The following is a 20,139-nucleotide window of genomic DNA, read 5'->3' as shown; positions in this document are numbered from 1 at the left end:
TGTTGTTTGTTTTATGTCTGTATTTTACTTTGGTAAAATGTTTGCATCTACATGTGCTGTGCATGTCATGTCGTATTTATGTTAATTGTAACATGCTTGTTTTATTGTATTGTTTATAGTTTTCACGGTGAATTTGGAGGATCCACAAGTCTTCAAATAAATCAGTTTCAAGGAAACCACTTGTGTCTGTCTGTGCTCGGAGGGAGTTACACATATAATATGTGTATGCTCAGTTAGCTTTTATAAACGTGAAAACAGACTGCGCTGCTGTCTAGTCATGTGCAAACCTAGCCCGTCTCCGGACCCCCCGGGTTGAGCTCCTTTGGACCTACCACGTAGGGTCCGGTCTCACCGGCATCACGCGACGTGGGACGCAATCTGACTTACCCTGACTTAGCCCTGTGCTGCGGTGTCGGTGTCACGCTGACATATTCCAAAAGAAGCATATGGACGCTATAGGATACAACGAACCCTCTCACCCCCCCCCCGAACGGCACAGAAGCCGTTAAGTATTTTTAATGTTTGTACGACCGTTTGGCAGCTCTGAAATTCTCTCTTCGGTCCCTCCTTGTTGACATCTCGGTTGGCTAGAGGTAGGCTAGCTGTAGGCTAGCTGCGCCTACGAGGCGCGTAGGGAGGCGCAGCTAGCCAACCGAGAGGCTGGAGGCGGTACAATGGGATGTCAACAAGAGAGAATTTCAGAGCTGCCAAAACGGTCGTACAAACATTAAAAATACTTAACGGCTTCTGAGCCGTTCGCGGGGGGGGTCAGAAGGTTCGTTGTCTCCTATAGCGTTCATATGCTTCTTTTTGAATATGTCAGCGTGACACCCACTTTGCAGCACAGGGCTAAGTCAGGGGAAATCAGATGGCATCCCATGTCGCTTGAATCCGGTGAGAAGGAACCCTACATAAAGTCAACAAAATGTCAGAAACTTTAACGTAGGGTTCCGAAAGGAGCTAGTGCAAACCATTGTGATGTTGCATTACCTACGTTTACTGGGGACCCCCTGGAAATCCCCCAATGGCCCCTGGGGGTCACCGGACCCCGAATTGAGAAGCACTGGTATAGATTCTAAACAATTGTATTCAGTCAGCTTTTATAAATATGTTGTTCCCCCTAGGTCTGCTATTTTTGGGGGCCTCTGTCTGTCTGTCTGTCTGTCTGTCTGTCTGTCTGTCTGTCTGTCTAAAATAGCAGACCTACAAGCTCGTAGCGCGGCACTCGGTGCCGCGCTACGAGCTTGTAGGTCTGCTATTTTGGGGCGTCTGTCTGTCTGTCTGTCTAACAATCTGTCTGTCTGTCTGTCTGTCTGTCTAAAATAGCAGATCTACAAGCGCGTAGCGCGGCACTCGGTGCCGCGCTACGCGCTTGTAGATCTGCTATTTTTGGGGGCCACTGACTGTCTGTCTGTCTGTCTTGTCTGTCTGTCTGTCTGTCTGTCTGTCTTGTCTGTCTGTCTAACAATCTGTCTTGTCTGTCTGTCTAAAATAGCAGATCTACAAGCTCGTAGCGCGGCACCGAGTGCCGCGCTACGAGCTTGTAGATCTGCTATTTTTGGGGGCCACTGTCTGTCTGTCTGTCTGTCTGTCTGTCTGTCTGTCTGTCTGTCTGTCTGACAATCTGTCTTGTCTGTCTGTCTTGTCTGTCTGTCTGTCTGTCTGTCTGTCTAACAATCTGTCTTGTCTGTCTGTCTGTCTAAAATAGCAGATCTACAAGCTCGTAGCGCGGCACTCGGTGCCGCGCTACGAGCTTGTAGATCTGCTATTTTTGGGGGCCACTGTCTGTCTGTCTGTCTGTCTGACAATCTGTCTTGTCTGTCTGTCTGTCTGTCTGTCTGTCTGTCTGTCTGTCTGTCTGTCTGTCTGTCTGTCTGTCTGTCTGTCTGTCTGTCTGTCTGTCTGACAATCTGTCTTGTCTGTCTGTCTGTCTGTCTGTCTGACAATCTGTCTTGTCTGTCTGTCTAACAATCTGTCTTGTCTGTCTGTCTGTCTAAAATAGCAGATCTACAAGCTCGTAGCGCGGCACTCGGTGCCGCGCTACGAGCTTGTAGATCTGCTATTTTTGGGGGCCACTGTCTGTCTGTCTGTCTGTCTGTCTAAAATAGCAGACCTACAAGCTTTTTCTTTTGTACAACTTGACCTACGTTTCTTCTTCTTATTGGGGAGATGGAGGCAGATCCTGTGGAAATACGCGCAGCGTAGCAGCTGGAGGGGCACTCACTTTTCCCCCCTTGTTTCTTTTTTGTTTGCTAACGTTTATCCGTTTGAAATCCGCAGCTTTCTAGTGAACGTGCTGGCGGTTTGAAAGCTGGAGACAGAATGACTTTTCATAGTATGATTCTGTGCATTCTGGGGAATATACGTTGTTTCATGGCACAAAACACTGATCTCCACCATAGTCACCCTCCGTTGAGACGAAGCCCGTCATTTCATGTTGCTGCTTGAGGGTGACTCAGAGCACAAGGAATTTACAAGCACACTTCCTGATCGTTTTTTTTTTTTCTTACCTTTTTAGTGTCACCGCTGCTTTTAAAAATGGCCACTGCTGTTAAACATGTGTAATATGTGCACATGCTCACAATGCGCACACAAATTACACACATGTTCAAACACAAGGCATGTTTGTCTCCAGCTTTCTAAATGTCCATCCTGACTGAAGCCCAAGAGTTCCTAATAATACCCAATCTCAGGGTCCCAAAAGAGCTACAATTCCTGGGTGGACGTTCTTCCTTACCTGTGGAAACCTTGCTTCGACTACAGGGGCTTAATAATCTAGGATTGCAGATTTTAGGGAACTAAAATTGGCTTAGTGTTAATGTTTCATTGTTGGAAATCCAACACGTACGAGCGGCGCACGTCTAGAAATAATATAGGTGGATGCAACTCATTTTTGTACATAAAAGTGCCATCTCTTTTTAAGTCTTCCAAGCGTTCTTTCCAAGTGAAATGCATCCTGGTACGTGGCGGGTCACTTCAGGCGGCTTGACCAGAGCATCCTGGTACGTGGCGGGTCACTTCAGGCGGCTTGACCAGAGCATAGGATAAAGACGCACAACGTTCTTGTGTCACGGTAGTCTATCACAACATGTAGCCATGTGCCCCCATCAAGGCATGTTACCAAAAACGTGTTCAACATGCATGAACTTTTGTGTCTTTCATCACTTTCTTTTTTTTTTTCAGATAGAAAATATATATATATATCAGACTGGTATCCATTCTGTCGCTTTGCAACGGAACTTTAAATGTTTTTGTAGGCATTGTTTTTTAAAAGCTCTGAGCCAAGCGGTCGGGTGACTATACGTGACAACGGGAAGGAGAAAGGCCAATCGGTTGGCTTGGAGATGGAGCTCGTCTCCAGAAGATTAAGGAAAAAACAAACAAAAAAAACTGAATTACGTAGGTTAAAATGTAGTTGTATAGTATTGTTATTTCAATAGAATTGTCTTATTTTACCTCTCATTATTGTAAAGTAACATAGTAAATAATTATAAGGAAGACAACATATGTTTATTTTGTAAAGAAGTTACAGAATCTTATTGAACATAACCGTACTGTTTACCATTCCTCAACCATGACTTGATTCGCTGTCACTTTGTTGGAGGGTGTGATAGGGTAGCTTTGATAGGATAGTGACTGGTGTTCTGTTATCTCCAACGTCTCAGTATGTCCACGATGGACATATAGTAGAGCTATGATCTTAGCAGTATTGACTTCTGAAAATGTGACATTTTAATGGGAGAATAACAATGGGGGAAATCACCACAAAGTCACGCTAATACAGCAAGGATCAGGAGTCCATAAGGACACTAAAATGTAAGTCTAGGTCATTAATATAGCCAGCCTAACAGACTCAAGACTCAAGGTGCTGTGGCTGGACACTGGTTCAGAAGCGATGAAGATGAAACGTTCATCACAGAGTAGCCTTAGATATAGTGAAGGCGAACACAATAAGCTCAAAGTGGGTCTTGTTTTCCAAATGGTCATGAATTAAACTCACTTTCTTTTAATTAGTATTTTTTTAATGGGCTTTTTTGTAATAGAAAGCCTCTCAGTATTTAAATAAAGGTTACTGTCTGTCACACAACGCAAGACTTAATAGAGCAGACGAGATCCTGTTAGTGACTGTGCCAGTTCAAAACATTTTAATCTCATCCATTCACACATGTATTTTTACATAACTATTCTCCAGAAATGATATCTTGTGAATTTTTATCAATGATATAAAAAAAACATCAAATTGTTTCATATCAACTACAGCTAAATCGGGTTCTTCCAACACTTATATCATCTTCGAGGAGCATTATAATGGATGGTTTATAAATTCATAACAACAGATGGGCCGTAGGGATCCATTAGTTGGCAGCAGCTATGTACACTGTAAAAGAAAAAAGCTGCTGTTTAAAAAGAATATATTTTTATGATACCCCATTTGCATGAGTAAACTGGCTGAATGGCTGGAAGTGTTCACATGTCAGTGCATGATGGGGGAGCTGGTTTCATCATTATGTCTTGCTTAGGGCTGCAACACTTCCATGTCATCGATTACAAATATATATTAAGAATCAATCCCTATATTTGGGGCATGTCATTATTGGTGAAGTAAAAAAAAAAAGTAACAAAGTATGTTTCACTATTTTTGCATGACACTGTTGTGCAACAAAGTAGAAAATGACACTTAAAGGATGCATTTAGACATTTTCAACCTATCTTCATATAAGTGGTACTCACTAATGCTTATTATAAAATTGCACCATTTTTGTCTACTCTGCCTGTGTCTCAGAGAAGGGCTGTGGACAGTTCAGAAACCCGCCAATCAGTGACATCATCAATGGGGAATCCAAGTTAATAGAAATTGCAGGCTTCATATCCCTGAATTATTTGCATGCTATAATGGAAGCCATTGTTCTTGCGTTAATAAAAAACAAAATAAAACATTTGTTGTTTGAAAGAACAGTACAGTACAGTACAGTACAGTACAGTACAGCACCACTCACTTCAAACATATCATGAGCGTTAGTGAGGACCAATTATAATATGTAGATAGGTTGAAAATGGGTGAAGTCGTCCTTTAAGTATTTAATTGACTTGTTGATGTGTAAAATTGATTTAAATGTCTATAACAAAAAGATGCATTTTGATTAGCAAAGAGTAATCGCTAAGACTAAAGGATAGTTGCAGCCCTAGTCCTGTGTACTGTATATCTGCCTTCTGTAGCCAGTGGTGCATAGCCTCCACAATGCTACCATGCTATCTAGCTATATCACACCCCTCAACATCTCTGCTGGTCTGCCTATCCCTTTGTACAGTCATGTAAAAAACAAAAAACATAGTAACTGTAAGACCGATGTGTGTACGTGTGTGTTTTTCTTTGTTTTTATTCAAGGGACGGGAGGTGTGTTTGAGGTGTGCATTGTTTGGGGGTGGGGGTGGGGGGGCTGGGGTTTGATCACTGTGTTATTTTCTCATAGTGTCATTTAGACCATGTTGAGTGTTTTGTGTATTTTCTGTGTAGTGGACTTATTGCTGGGTCTGCGTCTAGCGCAGCCATAGTTTCATATTGATGTGTGTGTAGTACCTCTAATCCACCACAACTAGCAAAGTCCTTATTCTGCTAACGTGCATTTTAATAATATTTTTGTTTTGTTTTTTTCTTTCTTTTGTTTTTTTTACTAAAAGAGAAAGAAAGCTACACATGTTATGTTCAGATTTTAATCACCTTTTATCCAAGTTCAAAAACACTGCTCTTTTTGTCTTATTGAAGTTGTATTATGTAGAGAAATAAATATGAGATAAAAAGCCAGCTGATATCAAAATTGCCAAACAAAAAGCTTTGGATGTAAACTTGAACTACAAAGGAACGCTTGGTTTTGACTGTGAGGTTGGTGAGAACGCTGCAGGGGGAGGAACGCTTATCTGTGTAACACTGGTGTGTGTTACAGTACCTAAAGCAGTGTTACACATCGCAGGGCCGGCGCTGGTACAGGTCAGGATAACATACAGCCAGGCACACTACAGTGGAAACCTGTTTACAATCCGTTTACAGAGGTACGTGTTTGGCCTTTTACCCAAACTGTTGTTTTTAATCTGAGATCCGTGTTTTATAAGACCTTACATGTGGCAAAAAAAACAAACAAACAAACACACACAGAGATAACTCGAATGCCAAAATCACTAACATGGTAAGAGAGATTGAATCGACATACTTTTAAAGCTGCTTTTTATGAAATGTCAACATCCACATAGTTGCTTCCAAGATGAGCCTGAGAGGCACATTCATTGTTTACTCTACTGTGGTAGTGTCTCTGTTATGACACTGTACAATATCACTGGTCACCTCCTCAATTAGTTTTACCTTCCATCTTGAGAAGCACTTTGTTATATAATGTTGATACCAGGCTAGTATCCAGTTACTATTTGAAATGGACTTGTTTTGCTTCTTCTCAGCTGGTCATTTTAGACTGGAGCAGATAGCGTTATCTCATATGGGTGAGACTACACCCATTTGGCCTTCCAGGAAGACCACATCCAACTGTGAAATGAATTGAAAAGGGTTTCAATGAAGGATTTACACTGGCCTGGACATACTAACACTATATGTAGTGACCTCATACAAAGATGGCTGTTAAGCCTCTGGATGTTGAAGAGGACTCGTAGGTTTTGAGCTATTCTGAACACAAACTGACAGTGCAACTTCTCTACTGTACTAAAAAATAAAGTAAAACTGATCCCCCCCTCCCCAACTTTATTATTTTTGCAGTTATCTGTAAATTGCAGAAATTACCTCTTGAAGTTCTTACTACTACTCATAAAAAGAATTATGTCATCCTTGTCGTCTCAGCACTTTAAAATAATTTGTGTTCATAAGCAACAGGAAAAACATTATAGTAGCACACTTCCAAGTACATACAAAATACATAAATAAATACTCAGTGGATGAATTCTGTGTTGTTACTATGCCAATGTAATCTATCATGGGGAAGAGAGGAAAGGAAAAGCACAAATGAAAAAGAGAACACAGTTCTTCTGGTGTCTTCTATCATATCTACTGTATCTATATCTATCTATCTATCTATCTATCTACCTATCTATCTATCTATCTATCTATCTATCTATCTATCTATCTATCTATCTAACCATGTCTCTTCTTGTTCTTCAACCTTTAGGGCCAAAATCCATTGAAATGTTTTAGTCCTGTCAGATGTATATCGTAAACTGTTCAATTACGAAATGGAAAATAAAATCTATTTTAAAGATCAACGCATTGTGACGTTTTTGTCCCATATACTGTATTCATGGTGTTTATTGATTCCATAGGAGGGGCTAGCACCCCTCAAAGCTGTATATAGGAGGGGCTAGCTCCCCTTAAAGCTGTTTATAGGAGGGGCTAGTGCCCCTAAAGCTGTTTATAGGAGGGGCTAGCTCCCCTCAAAGCTGTATATAGGAGGGGCTAGCACCCTCAAAGCTGTATATAGGAGGGGCTAGCACCCTCAAAGCTGTATATAGGAGGGGCTAGCTCCCCTTAAAGCTGTTTATAGGAGGGGCTAGTGCCCCTGAAAGCTGTTTATAGGAGGGGCTAGCTCCCCTCAAAGCTGTATACTGTTTATGCATGGCATGATTTTTTCCAATATCTCCTACTGTATTACTGTCTGGGGCCAAACCAATCACATCACTTTATAAACAAACACTGAAAATAATAGATAAAAAAACAATGAAATGGCATCTACAAGCTCATAGCGCGCCACCGAGTGGCGCGCTACGAGCTTGTAGATCTGCTATTTAAAACCTTTGCTTCTTTAGAACGCCACAACGGTAAGGCCCTCCGGTCTGATTATCGGATATGTTATAGAGCTCCCAGAGACGCACGCGTGGAACTGTAGTACGTCCTCGGGCGACCTTTCTAGTCGACATGGCGCGCGCGAACGTTCCACTACACCGAGTGGCGCGCTACGAGCTTGTAGGTCTGCTATTTTAGACAGACAGACAGACAGACAGACAAGACAGATTGTTAGACAGACAGACAGACAGACAGACAAGACAGATTGTTAGACAGACAGACAGACAGACAGACAGACAGACAGTGGCCCCCAAAAATAGCAGACCTACAAGCTCGTAGTGCGGCACCCGGTGCCGCGCTACGAGCTTGTAGGTCTGCTATTTTGCTAGGGGGAACAACATATTTTCAGATGGGGGTCGGAGGCCAACTTGTGTGTTTGTAAATGAATCAATCAAGTGACTCGCTGAGTGTCTGACCGACTGACTCTCTGTCTGTCTGTCAGTCGGAATGACCTTTGACCTGACCTGTCCTGTGGGGACCGTGTCTGCTCTCTGGGGAAATAAAGAACGGAGGTGACATCATGCAGTGTTGTGTTTTTGGCAGCAAACTCATTTCAGTCCCTTGAATAGTTTTCATTTAGTCACATTTTAGTCACCTGGAATGTTTGAGTGTTTTAGGTAATGCCTCTGTGTGTGTGTGGTGCTGTCATATTATATGTGTAACTCCCTCCGAGCACAGACAGACACAAGTGGTTTCCTTGAAAGTGATTTATTTGAAGACTTGTGGATCCTCCAAATTCACCGTGAAAACTATAAACAATACAATAAAACAAGCACGTTACAATTAACATAAATACGACATGACATGCACAGCATGTAGATGCAAACATTTTACCAAAGTAAAATACAGACATAAAACAAATACCTCGTTGGCTGCGTGCAAATAACAAAGAAGGGAATCTCTTCAGTCTTAGGTCCTTATAACCTTTCTTATGACAGTCTCTTGTAACTTAGTCTCTGTGTGTGACCAGTGCAAACGGAGCTGCTGCACCCTGCTGCTGCTAGCTGCTTGTGGCTTGATTAATTAATTGCTTACACAAAAAAATTATGAACTTCTTCATTAAACAATGAAACTATATCACCTATAGTGGCAACGGTTACAATATGAATGTGTTTAAATGCCAGTGTAGCTGGTTCACACACACACACACACACAATGCAGCAGGCATTGGACAACCTGACAGCCACCGACCTGGCAACCCTGAATGAGCCAATCAGCTGCCAGTCTCTGGTGTGTGTGTGTGTGAGAGAGAGAGTCCTCACAAGTACTGTTAAACAAACTCTACCCTAACGTCAAAGCACATTAAAACACTTTTTCCTTTCCAAAACAAACACAACGTACATTATGACAATATTTCACCCTTTGCATTGGTAAAATAGACTAGGAAGGGAAGACTTTTTTGTCTTCCCTTCCAAAAAAACAAAAAGATAAAATGACCCAAAATCCATGGTTAAGAGTATTCCACGGTGGCTCAGTGGTTTGGGCAGCTTCCTATGGTGCCTGCCAGAGGACGCTGGTTCGAGTCAAGATTCGTGACCTCGGACCAAGGACTAAGGATCCAGAATAAATAAATCAAAATAAATCACTCTTTACCTTTTGGTCAAGTAAATGTACTATTGGAATGTATTTTGGCGGACATAATCCAAGATAATCCACTGTCAATTTGTAACAGTCAGCAGTGCCAGTTGGTGCCACAGGGTGGTGCACTGCTCCCTTTTGTTTTGCTTTGTGTAGAAGATCTGACGTCAATTCCAGCTCTTGCTATAGATAGACATGACATGACATGATGTGTGTCAAACAATTGTCACACATGGATGGATGATTAGCCGTGTTTATTTATTTATTTCCGGGGGGAATGAATGAATGAATGAATGACTAACCCTGTAAAACCCGGATTAATTTCTACTTGCAAAAAAACGATTTCAACCTTACTACTACTTTTTACTACTAGGACTTATCAGAGGAAATCATGTAAAATACCTTTTAGTCAACAAGTCAAAAGTCAAGACAAGGACTAAGGACTAAGGATAAATCAATCCCGGCCCCTCCATAGGGCCGGGGGTCCGCGGAGGGGGTCCGCCGGGGGTCCGCGGAGGGGGTCCGCGGGGGTCCCCGGCCCTATCTCGGCCGTCCCTTGTCCGTTTCGGACGGGGGGAATCTCGTTCGAACCGGGCCGCCGTCCCGGACGCGCTCCCGGGGCTCTCGCGGTGGCAATAGTTGGAAATGACACGTCCACCAAGGGGAAACCTTGACCAGGCTATGGTGAGTATGCCAGTATGGCCACTATATGCGTGTACTATGTTGGCAGCAGTGCTCCGTTCACGTTTGTTTATTATATTAGTGCTGTCTACCGTTATACCTGGCTTAATATGGTCAATACTGACTCAGTCTAAAATATGCTTTGGCGGCCCCCCCCCCCCCCCCCCACCTCCTCTTGCTATAGACAGACATGACATGACATGACATGACATGATGTGTGTCAAACAATTGTCACACATGGATGGATGATTAGCCTTGTTTATTTATTTATTTCCGGGGGGAATGAATGAATGAATGAATGAATGAATGAATGAATAAATGAATAAATGAATAAATGAATAAATGAATAAATGAATAAATGAATAAATAAATAAATGGATGGATGGATGGATGGATGAATCATATATTCCCGGGGGCATTTCTCTCCAGGTGAGGACAATGCCATCCAGTCAACCAAATATGGATGTCAGACGATCAGGCATCATCTCGTATGTATTACTTCTACTACTACTACTACTACACACACCCAAACACGCAAATGAAGGGGCATGGTTCCGGCTACTTTGTGGGATTATCTTATGCAAATGAAGGTGCGTGGTATGCAAATGAAGGGGCATGGTATGCAAATTAAGGGGCATGGTATGCAAATGAAGGGGAGTGGTATGCAAATGAAGGGCGTGTTTCGGCTACTTTGTGGGATTAGTTTATGCAAATTAAGGGGCGTGGTATGCAAATGAAGGGGCGTGGTATGCAAATGAAGGGGCATGGTATGCAAATGAAGGGGAGTGGTATGCAAATGAAGGGCGTGTGTCGGCTACTTTGTGGGATTCGTTTATGCAAATGAAGGTGCGTGGTATGCAAATGAAGGGGAGTGGTATGCAAATGAAGGGGAGTGGTATGCAAATGAAGGGCATGTTTCGGCTACTTTGTGGTATTAGTTTATGCAAATGAAGGGGTGTGGTATGCAAATGAAGGGGTGTGGTATGCAAATGAAGGGGCGTGGTATGCAAATGAATAGGAGTGGTATGCAAATGAATGGGAGTGGTATGCAAATGAAGGTGCATGGTATGCAAATGAAGGGGCATGGTATGCAAATGAAGGGGAGTGGTATGCAAATGAAGGGGAGTGGTATGCAAATGAAGGGGAGTGGTATGCAAATGAAGGGGAGTGGTATGCAAATGAAGGGCATGTTTCGGCTACTTTGTGGGATTAGTTTATGCAAATGAAGGGCGTGGTTTCGACTACTTTGTGGGAACGGTTTATGCAAATTTGATGGGCGTGGTTTCGACTACCTTTGTGGGAACGGTTTATGCAAATTTGACGGGCGTGTTTCGGCTACTTTGTGTGGGTGGTTTATGCAAATGAAGGGCGTGGTTTTGACTACTTTGTGGGAACGGTTTATGCAAATTTGATGGGCGTGGTTTTGACTACTTTGTGGGGGTGGTTCATGCAAATGAAGGGCGTGGTTTCGACTACTTTGTGGGAACGGTTTATGCAAATTTGATGGGCGTGGTTTCGACTACTTTGTGGGAACGGTTTATGCAAATTTGATGGGCGTGGTTTCGACTACTTTGTGGGGGTGGTTCATGCAAATGAAGGGCGTGGTTTCGGTTACTTTGTGGGAACGGTTTATGCAAATGAAGGGGCGTGGTTTCGACTACTTTGTGGGAACGGTTTATGCAAATGAAGGGCGTGGTTTCGACTACTTTGTGGGAACGGTTTATGCAAATTTGACGGGCGTGTTTCGGCTACTTTGTGGGGGTGGTTCATGCAAATGAAGGGCGTGGTTTCGACTACTTTGTGGGAACGGTTCATGCAAATTTGACGGGCGTGGTTTCGACTACTTTGTGGGGGTGGTTCATGCAAATGAAGGGCGTGGTTTCGATCACTTTGTGGGGGTGGTTCATGCAAATGAAGGGCGTGGTTTCGATCACTTTGTGGGGGTGGTTCATGCAAATGAAGGGCGTGGTTTCGACTACTTTGTGGGAACGGTTTATGCAAATTTGATGGGCGTGGTTTCGACTACTTTGTGGGAACGGTTTATGCAAATTTGATGGGCGTGGTTTCGACTACTTTGTGGGGGTGGTTCATGCAAATGAAGGGCGTGGTTTCGGCTACTTTGTGGGAACGGTTTATGCAAATGAAGGGCGTGGTTTCGACTACTTTGTGGGAACGGTTTATGCAAATGAAGGGCGTGGTTTCGACTACTTTGTGGGAACGGTTTATGCAAATTTGACGGGCGTGTTTCGGCTACTTTGTGGGGGTGGTTCATGCAAATGAAGGGCGTGGTTTCGACTACTTTGTGGGAACGGTTTATGCAAATTTGATGGGCGTGGTTTCGACTACTTTGTGGGGGTGGTTCATGCAAATGAAGGGCGTGGTTTCGGCTACTTTGTGGGAACGGTTAATGCAAATTTGACGGGCGTGGTTTCGACTACTTTGTGGGGGTGGTTCATGCAAATGAAGGGCGTGGTTTCGATCACTTTGTGGGAACGGTTTATGCAAATTTGATGGGCGTGGTTTCGACTACTTTGTGGGGGTGGTTCATGCAAATGAAGGGCGTGGTTTCGACTACTTTGTGGGAACGGTTTATGCAAATTTGACGGGCGTGTTTCGGCTACTTTGTGGGGGTGGTTCATGCAAATGAAGGGCGTGGTTTGGACTACTTTGTGGGAACGGTTTATGCAAATTTGACGGGCGTGTTTCGGCTACTTTGTGGGGGTGGTTCATGCAAATGAAGGGCGTGGTTCAGACTACTTTGTGGGAACGGTTTATGCAAATTTGACGGGCGTGGTTTGGACTACTTTGTGGGGGTGGTTCATGCAAATGAAGGGCGTGGTTTCGACTACTTTGTGGGAACGGTTTAGGCAAATTTGATGGGCGTGGTTTCGACTACTTTGTGGGAACGGTTTATGCAAATTTGATGGGCGTGGTTTCGACTACTTTGTGGGGGTGGTTCATGCAAATGAAGGGCGTGGTTTCGACTACTTTGTGGGAACGGTTTATGCAAATTTGACGGGCGTGTTTCGGCTACTTTGTGGGGGTGGTTTATGCAAATGAAGGGCGTGGTTTCGACTACTTTGTGGGAACGGTTTATGCAAATTGGTTCAGACTACTTTGTGGGAGTGGGTTATGCAAATTTGATGGGCGTGGTTTCGACTACTTTGTTTGGGTGGTTCATGCAAATGAAGAGCGTGGTTTCGACTACTTTGTGGGAACGGTTTATGCAAATTTGATGGGCGTGGTTTCGACTACTTTGTGGGGGTGGTTCATGCAAATGAAGGGCGTGGTTTCGACTACTTTGTGGGAACGGTTTATGCAAATTTGATGGGCGTGGTTTTGACTACTTTGTGGGGGTGGTTAATGCAAATGAAGGGGAGTGGTTCCGACTACTTTGTGGGTTAGGGTTATACAAATTTGATAGGCGTGGTTTCGACTACTTTGTGGGAGGGGTTTATGCAAATGAAGGGGAGTGGTTCTGACTACTTTGTGGGGGTGGTTTATGCAAATTAGTGGGCGTGGTTTCGACTACTTTGTGGGGGTGGTGCAAATGCATACCACGCCCCTTCATTTGAATAAACAACTCCCACAAATCAGCCGGGGGAAAAAAGGGGAGGCGGGGCTTAGGTTTGAAAGAGGCGGGTCTTACAAAAGGGGGGAAGGCGGGGCTTAGGTTTGACAGAGGCCTAAGTTAGCGAGAAAAGTCGTGAAAGTCACTTTGACGCGCGACAACGCGCCAACGATAAAACATCACGGTCCGACGTTCGGATATGTCGGAGAGCTAGCCAAGACGAACGGTTCGGTGTCTCGGACGCACGCCTCCGACAGTCGTACAAAACGTCCTTCACTTTGGCTGTGTGCATGGGAGACCTCATAGACACATAGGCCCTCATTTATCAATTGAGTGTAAAATCTGCCCCAAATTCGAGTGTAGGTTTCGTAGTACACCCACGTCGAGTCGGCATTTACAAAGTGATCGCAGACAGCTGATCCTTCCTTAATTTCGTTCGGACGTTTATAAATGTGACGGCTGAAATCTATCTGGCACGCCCTATGAAATCAAGCCTCGCCCTCGTTTTTGCGACATGAACAACTGCAGTACGACCTTGGAAACCATAGTTTATGACGAAAAAAGTCACCCCCTCTCATACACACACAGACGCACGCACGCACACGCAACTTGCAAGTCCAACTGGTTTGTTGTAGCCTATCTTAAATAAATAAAGAACGAACACCTGTATGAATTAAATAAAGCTGTAGCTGTAGTACCCTGTCTGTTTCTCCTCTCGCCTCGCTTGCCTTGCTGCCCACACACACGCACACACATACGGGCCGTGGCCCAGTCAGTTTAGAGCTGGCCCAACTTTGAGCCTTAATTGTGCATGCAAATTTCTGGTTATTAAACCACAGCATGCAAGCCGCCTTTGTTTTAAAATGGTTCCCCAAACCGTTCACAGTTCACAGTTCACTATCGGCCGGGGATGCGCCCCCCCCCCCCCCCCCCCCCCCCCATGCTAATTTGCCCAGTCAATCATTCGATCCGTGCTACGCGCCTGCCGTGTGTTGTTAGTTGTTGTAGCCTATATTAAATTATTAAAGTATTTATTCATTTAAACCCTCTTGTGGCCAAGCCTAATTAACAGTGGATTGATTCTTCAGCCAGCATTTTTCAAATGTTTAATTTGTCTTTTTAATGCCAATAGAAAAATCCGCGATATACACACTATATCTCATTCTGACGGGGCAAGACCATAGTATTGGGACAATCAGTCCTGATGGTGGCGGTAACGTCACCATTTTGCCGATTCTGACCAAAAGGAGCGAGTGAACGATGACCACATCCGGTTAGGATCAAAATATCCGGCAGTAGCTTTGCTAGTGTGCCACAATGAAAGATGTCCGGAATGCTAAGCTATCATCGTAATTTTCATAACTAAGTCAAATTAAGCTCTAATCAAGCCCAAAACATCGCATTTTACGCAGCGATGCATGCGCGATCACGCGCGTGCGCGATCGACCGTGCACACGCGGATTTTCGGCCGGTTTTAGGAAGATTACATCGGCCGTTAGCCAAATTAGCTAAAAAATGCTAAATTTTGCGACAATAAGCTCCCGATTATTGGGAATCAATCGATTACGTCAATTACGTCAGTGGCCATAAGGGATTTATTGATTTCATTACGTCAATTACGTCACTGGCCATAAACCAGTTAATATAGCCTTATTTAAGGTTTATCCTTAAAACGACGAGATGTAACTCGAGAAAGACATGGCTGTAGAATTGCACTATACTATAGCCTACCCGTTGGTTGGTAGACTTGACTATAGCAGCATGCACTCTCGATCCAGTTAACTATTCCAGGAGGGGGGGGGGGGCACCGGCATGCGCTCATGCAAAACACTGTTTAAATGGCTTAAGCATCAAAACTTGCAACATTGTTTTAATTGCGCGATTTTAACTGCTTGTAAAGTTGGTAATCTCCTACCAATTTCATATGACACAAAGACACATCGTTGATGTATTCCTTTCCTTTTTTTTTCTTTTTTTCTTTACATTTAGCCCATATACATACCTATACAGTTTTATATAAACATTTTAGGAGTGAATACATATGTTTCGATGCCTGTGACAGCCTCTCAGCTGGTCAAACAATGCTGCTCCGCTGTTCTACGACAAAAAACAGGTTAGGACAAAGCGTACGACAGCTCCCGACCAGACGTGAGTTTTGTCTTGGCACAAGATCATTTTCAATCTTTGGCGCAAATCGTAAATGCCGAAAATTGCGGTAATTTCGGCGTACACCCATATTTTGGCGTACGCACGGTTGATACATGAGGGCCATAGACTCTAACAGCATCCAGGCTGAAAAAGTGAAACGAGACCGCGCCTCCTAGAAAGGTCGCCTCACCGTCGTGGCGTTCTAGTGAAGCAAAGGTTTTACGTTCACGTGCGCCTACGCCGACGATCGTAACTCTGTTCGGGATGGGCCGAACACCTCTGCGATCGCGGCGACGAGCCGATCGTCGTGATGGTCTGTGTTTTTTTCTGCAACCTCGGGAACCTCAAATCTGACCCGAGGCCTAGCGTTGCAGTGTAGTTCCCTTTATCGGACGCTTGTAAGAGTCCCACAAAGTCGAGACCAACTCCATTTTATTCGTCATGTCCTGAATATGGATATTCGGGGGTGTTGGGTATTTAAAAAAATATCCTTCACCCCATTTGTAAGGCATTTGGCCCAAAGGTCAGCGTGGCTGACCTTTGACCTTTGCAAACGTTGTGGAAAGCCCAGACCGGCTCCATTGGATTCGGCACACTCTAAATATGAAGAGTGTGTGAAGAATAGGGTTAGGGAACATGTTTTAAAGGTTTGTTTTGTGTATTTCACACTTCTGTGGAGAGGAGAGGAGAGGAGGGAGAGGAGAGGCAGTCTTTTGGCGGACCTTTGACCTTTGCAAACGTCGTGGAAAGCCCAGACCGGCGCCATTGGATTCGGCATGCTCTTAATATGAACAATATGTCTAGTGTGTGAAGAATAACATTAATGAACATGTTGTGTTTTGTGTTTGGTCTGTTCACTCAAAAAGAGAGGAGAGCAGAGGAGGGGAGAGGCAGAGGCCTCCATTCATCTCACTGCCCATGTAATATCTATATCTGGCCACAGAGTGGGTGTGGCGCTGTTCTGAATTTCACTCCCAAATTACTCTTCTTCTCCAGTTTCTCTGACTTCCTGTGTGTGTGTGTCAGAAGACAGCAACAGAGGCAACAGAGACACAGGAGGAACACACCCATGACTGCCAGTACCACCACTACAACCTACCCATGCCCCACCTGCACCGTTAAGGACATAAGTGGACGTCATCATTGGATTCGATGGACAACCATCAGCAAGTAAGTAAGTAAGTGTGTGTGTGTGTGTGTGTGTGTGTGTGTGTGTGTGTGTGTGTGTGTGTGTGTGTGTGTGTGTGTGTGTGTGTGTGTGTGTGTGTGTGTGTGTGTGTGTGTGTGTGTGTGTGTACTGTACGTCGTGATCAATCAATGCCCCCAGACGAATGTGTGTGTGTGTGAACCAGCTACACTGGCATTTAAACACATTCATATTGTAACTGTTGCCCCTATAGGTGATATAGTTTGCTTTATTCCTAAAAGGTCATAATTAAGTCACATTTACGTTTAAAACATTATTTCATGTATTTGTGTCAAGTTGTTGTAATACTTTTATTTTGAAGAGTCAAAGTCATGTTCCGTGTCGTTTGGTCTGCTCATGTAAATTGGGTACACAGGTTTTTTGTGTAAGCAATCAAGCCACAAGCAGCTAGCAGCAGCAGGGTGCAGCAGCTCCCTTTGCACTGGTCACACAAAGAGACTAAGTTACAAGAGACTGTCATACAAGTCTTCAAATAAATCAGTTTCAAGGAAACCACTTGTGTCTGTCTGTCCTCGGAGGGAGTTACACATATAATATGTGTATGCTCAGTTAGCTTTTATAAACGTGAAAACAGACTGCGCTGCTGTCTAGTCATGTGCAAACCATTGTGATGTTGCATTACCTACGTTTACTGGTGACCCCCTGGAAATCCCCCAAGGGCACCAGGGGGTCCACGGACCCCTAATTGAGAAGCACTGGCATACATTCTAAGCATTTATGCTCAGTTAGCTTTTATAAATGTAACTTTAAACGTGAAAACAGACTGCGCTGCTGTCTAGTCTGTCTGTCTGTCTGTCTGTCTAAAATAGCAGACCTACAAGCTCGTAGCGCGGCACCGAGTGCCGTGCTACGAGCTTGTAGATCTGCTATTTTTGGGGGCCACTGGCTGTCTGTCTGTCTGTCTTGTCTGTCTAAAATAGCAGACCTACAAGCTCGTAGCGCGGCACTCGGTGCCGCGCTACGAGCTTGTAGATCTGCTATTTTTGGGGGCCACTGGCTGTCTGTCTGTCTGTCTGTCTGTCTGTCTAAAATAGCAGACCTACAAGCTTTTTCTTTTGTACAACTTGACCTATGTTTCTTCTTCTTATTGGGGAGATGGAGGCAGATCCTGTGGAAATACGCGCAGCGTAGCAGCTGGAGGGGCTCTCACTTTTCCCCCCTTGTTTCTTTTTTGTTTGCTAACGTTTATCCGTTTGAAATCAGCAGCTTTCTAGTGAACGTGCTGGCGGTTTGAAAGCTGGAGACAGAATGACTTTTCATAGTATGATTCTGTGCAGGGGAATATACGTTGTTTCATGGCACAAAACACTGATCTCCACCATAGTCACCCTCCGTTGAGACGAAGCCCGTCATTTCATGTTGCTGCTTGAGGGTGACTCAGAGCACAAGGAATTTACAAGCACACTTCCTGATCGTTTTTTTTTTTTTGTACCTTTTTAGTGTCACCGCTGCTTTTAAAAATGGCCACTGCTGTTAAACATGTGTAATATGTGCACATGCTCACAATGCGCACACAAATTACACACATGTTCAAACACAAGGCATGTTTGTCTCCAGCTTTCTAAATGTCCATCCTGACTGAAGCCCAAGAGTTCCTAATAATACCCAATCTCAGGGTCCCAAAAGAGCTACAATTCCTGGGTGGACGTTCTTCCTTACCTGTGGAAACCTTGCTTCGACTACAGGGGCTTAATAATCTAGGATTGCAGATTTTAGGGAACTAAAATTGGCTAAGTGTTAATGTTTCATTGTTGGAAATCCAACACGTACGAGCGGCGCACGTCTAGAAATAATATAGGTGGATGCAACTCATTTTTGTACATAAAAGTGCCATCTCTTTTTAAGTCTTCCAAGCGTTCTTTCCAAGTGAAATGCATCCTGGTACGTGGCGGGTCACTTCAGGCGGCTTGACCAGAGCATCCTGGTACGTGGCGGGTCACTTCAGGCGGCTTGACCAGAGCATAGGATAAAGACGCACAACGTTCTTGTGTCACGGTAGTCTATCACAACATGTAGCCATGTGCCCCCATCAAGGCATGTTACCAAAAACGTGTTCAACATGCATGAACTTTTGTGTCTTTCATCACTTTCTTTTTTTTTTTCAGATGGAAATATATATATATATCAGACTGGTATCCATTCTGTCGCTTTGCAACGGAACTTTAAATGTTTTTGTAGGCATTGTTTTTTAAAAGCTCTGAGCCAAGCGGTCGGGTGACTATACGTGAAAACGGGAAGGAGAAAGGCCAATCGGTTGGCTTGGAGATGGAGCTCGTCTCCAGAAGATTAAGGAAAAAACAAACAAAAAAAACTTTACTGAATTACGTAGGTTAAAATGTAGTTGTATAGTATTGTTATTTCAATAGAATTGTCTTATTTTACCTCATTATTGTAAAGTAACATAGTAAATAATTATAAGGAAGACAACATATGTTTATTTTGTAAAGAAGTTACAGAATCTTATTGAACATAACCGTACTGTTTACCATTCCTCAACCATGACTTGATTCGCTGTCACTTTGTTGGAGGGTGTGATAGGGTAGCTTTGATAGGATAGTGACTGGTGTTCTGTTATCTCCAACGTCTCAGTATGTCCACGATGGACATATCATAGTAGAGCTATGATCTTAGCAGTATTGACTTCTGAAAATGTGACATTTTAATGGGAGAATAACAATGGGGGAAATCACCACAAAGTCACGCTAATACAGCAAGGATCAGGAGTCCATAAGGACACTAAAAGTTAAGTCTAGGTCATTAATATAGCCAGCCTAACAGACTCAAGACTCAAGGTGCTGTGGCTGGACACTGGTTCAGAAGCGATGAAGATGAAACGTTCATCACAGAGTAGCCTTAGATATAGTGAAGGCGAACACAATAAGCTCAAAGTGGGTCTTGTTTTCCAAATGGTCATGAATTAAACTCACTTTTTTTTAATTAGTATTTTTTTAATGGGCTTTTTTGTAATAGAAAGCCTCTCAGTATTTAAATAAAGGTTACTGTCTGTCACACAACGCAAGACTTAATAGAGCAGACGAGATCCTGTTAGTGACTGTGCCAGTTCAAAACATTTTAATCTCATCCATTCACACATGTATTTTTACACAACTATTCTCC

The sequence above is a fragment of the Electrona antarctica genome (genome assembly GCF_951216825.1).
Source record: "Electrona antarctica genome assembly, chromosome: 19".
In the NCBI taxonomy this organism is placed as follows: domain Eukaryota; kingdom Metazoa; phylum Chordata; class Actinopteri; order Myctophiformes; family Myctophidae; genus Electrona; species Electrona antarctica.
This window is presented reverse-complemented; position numbering follows the sequence as displayed.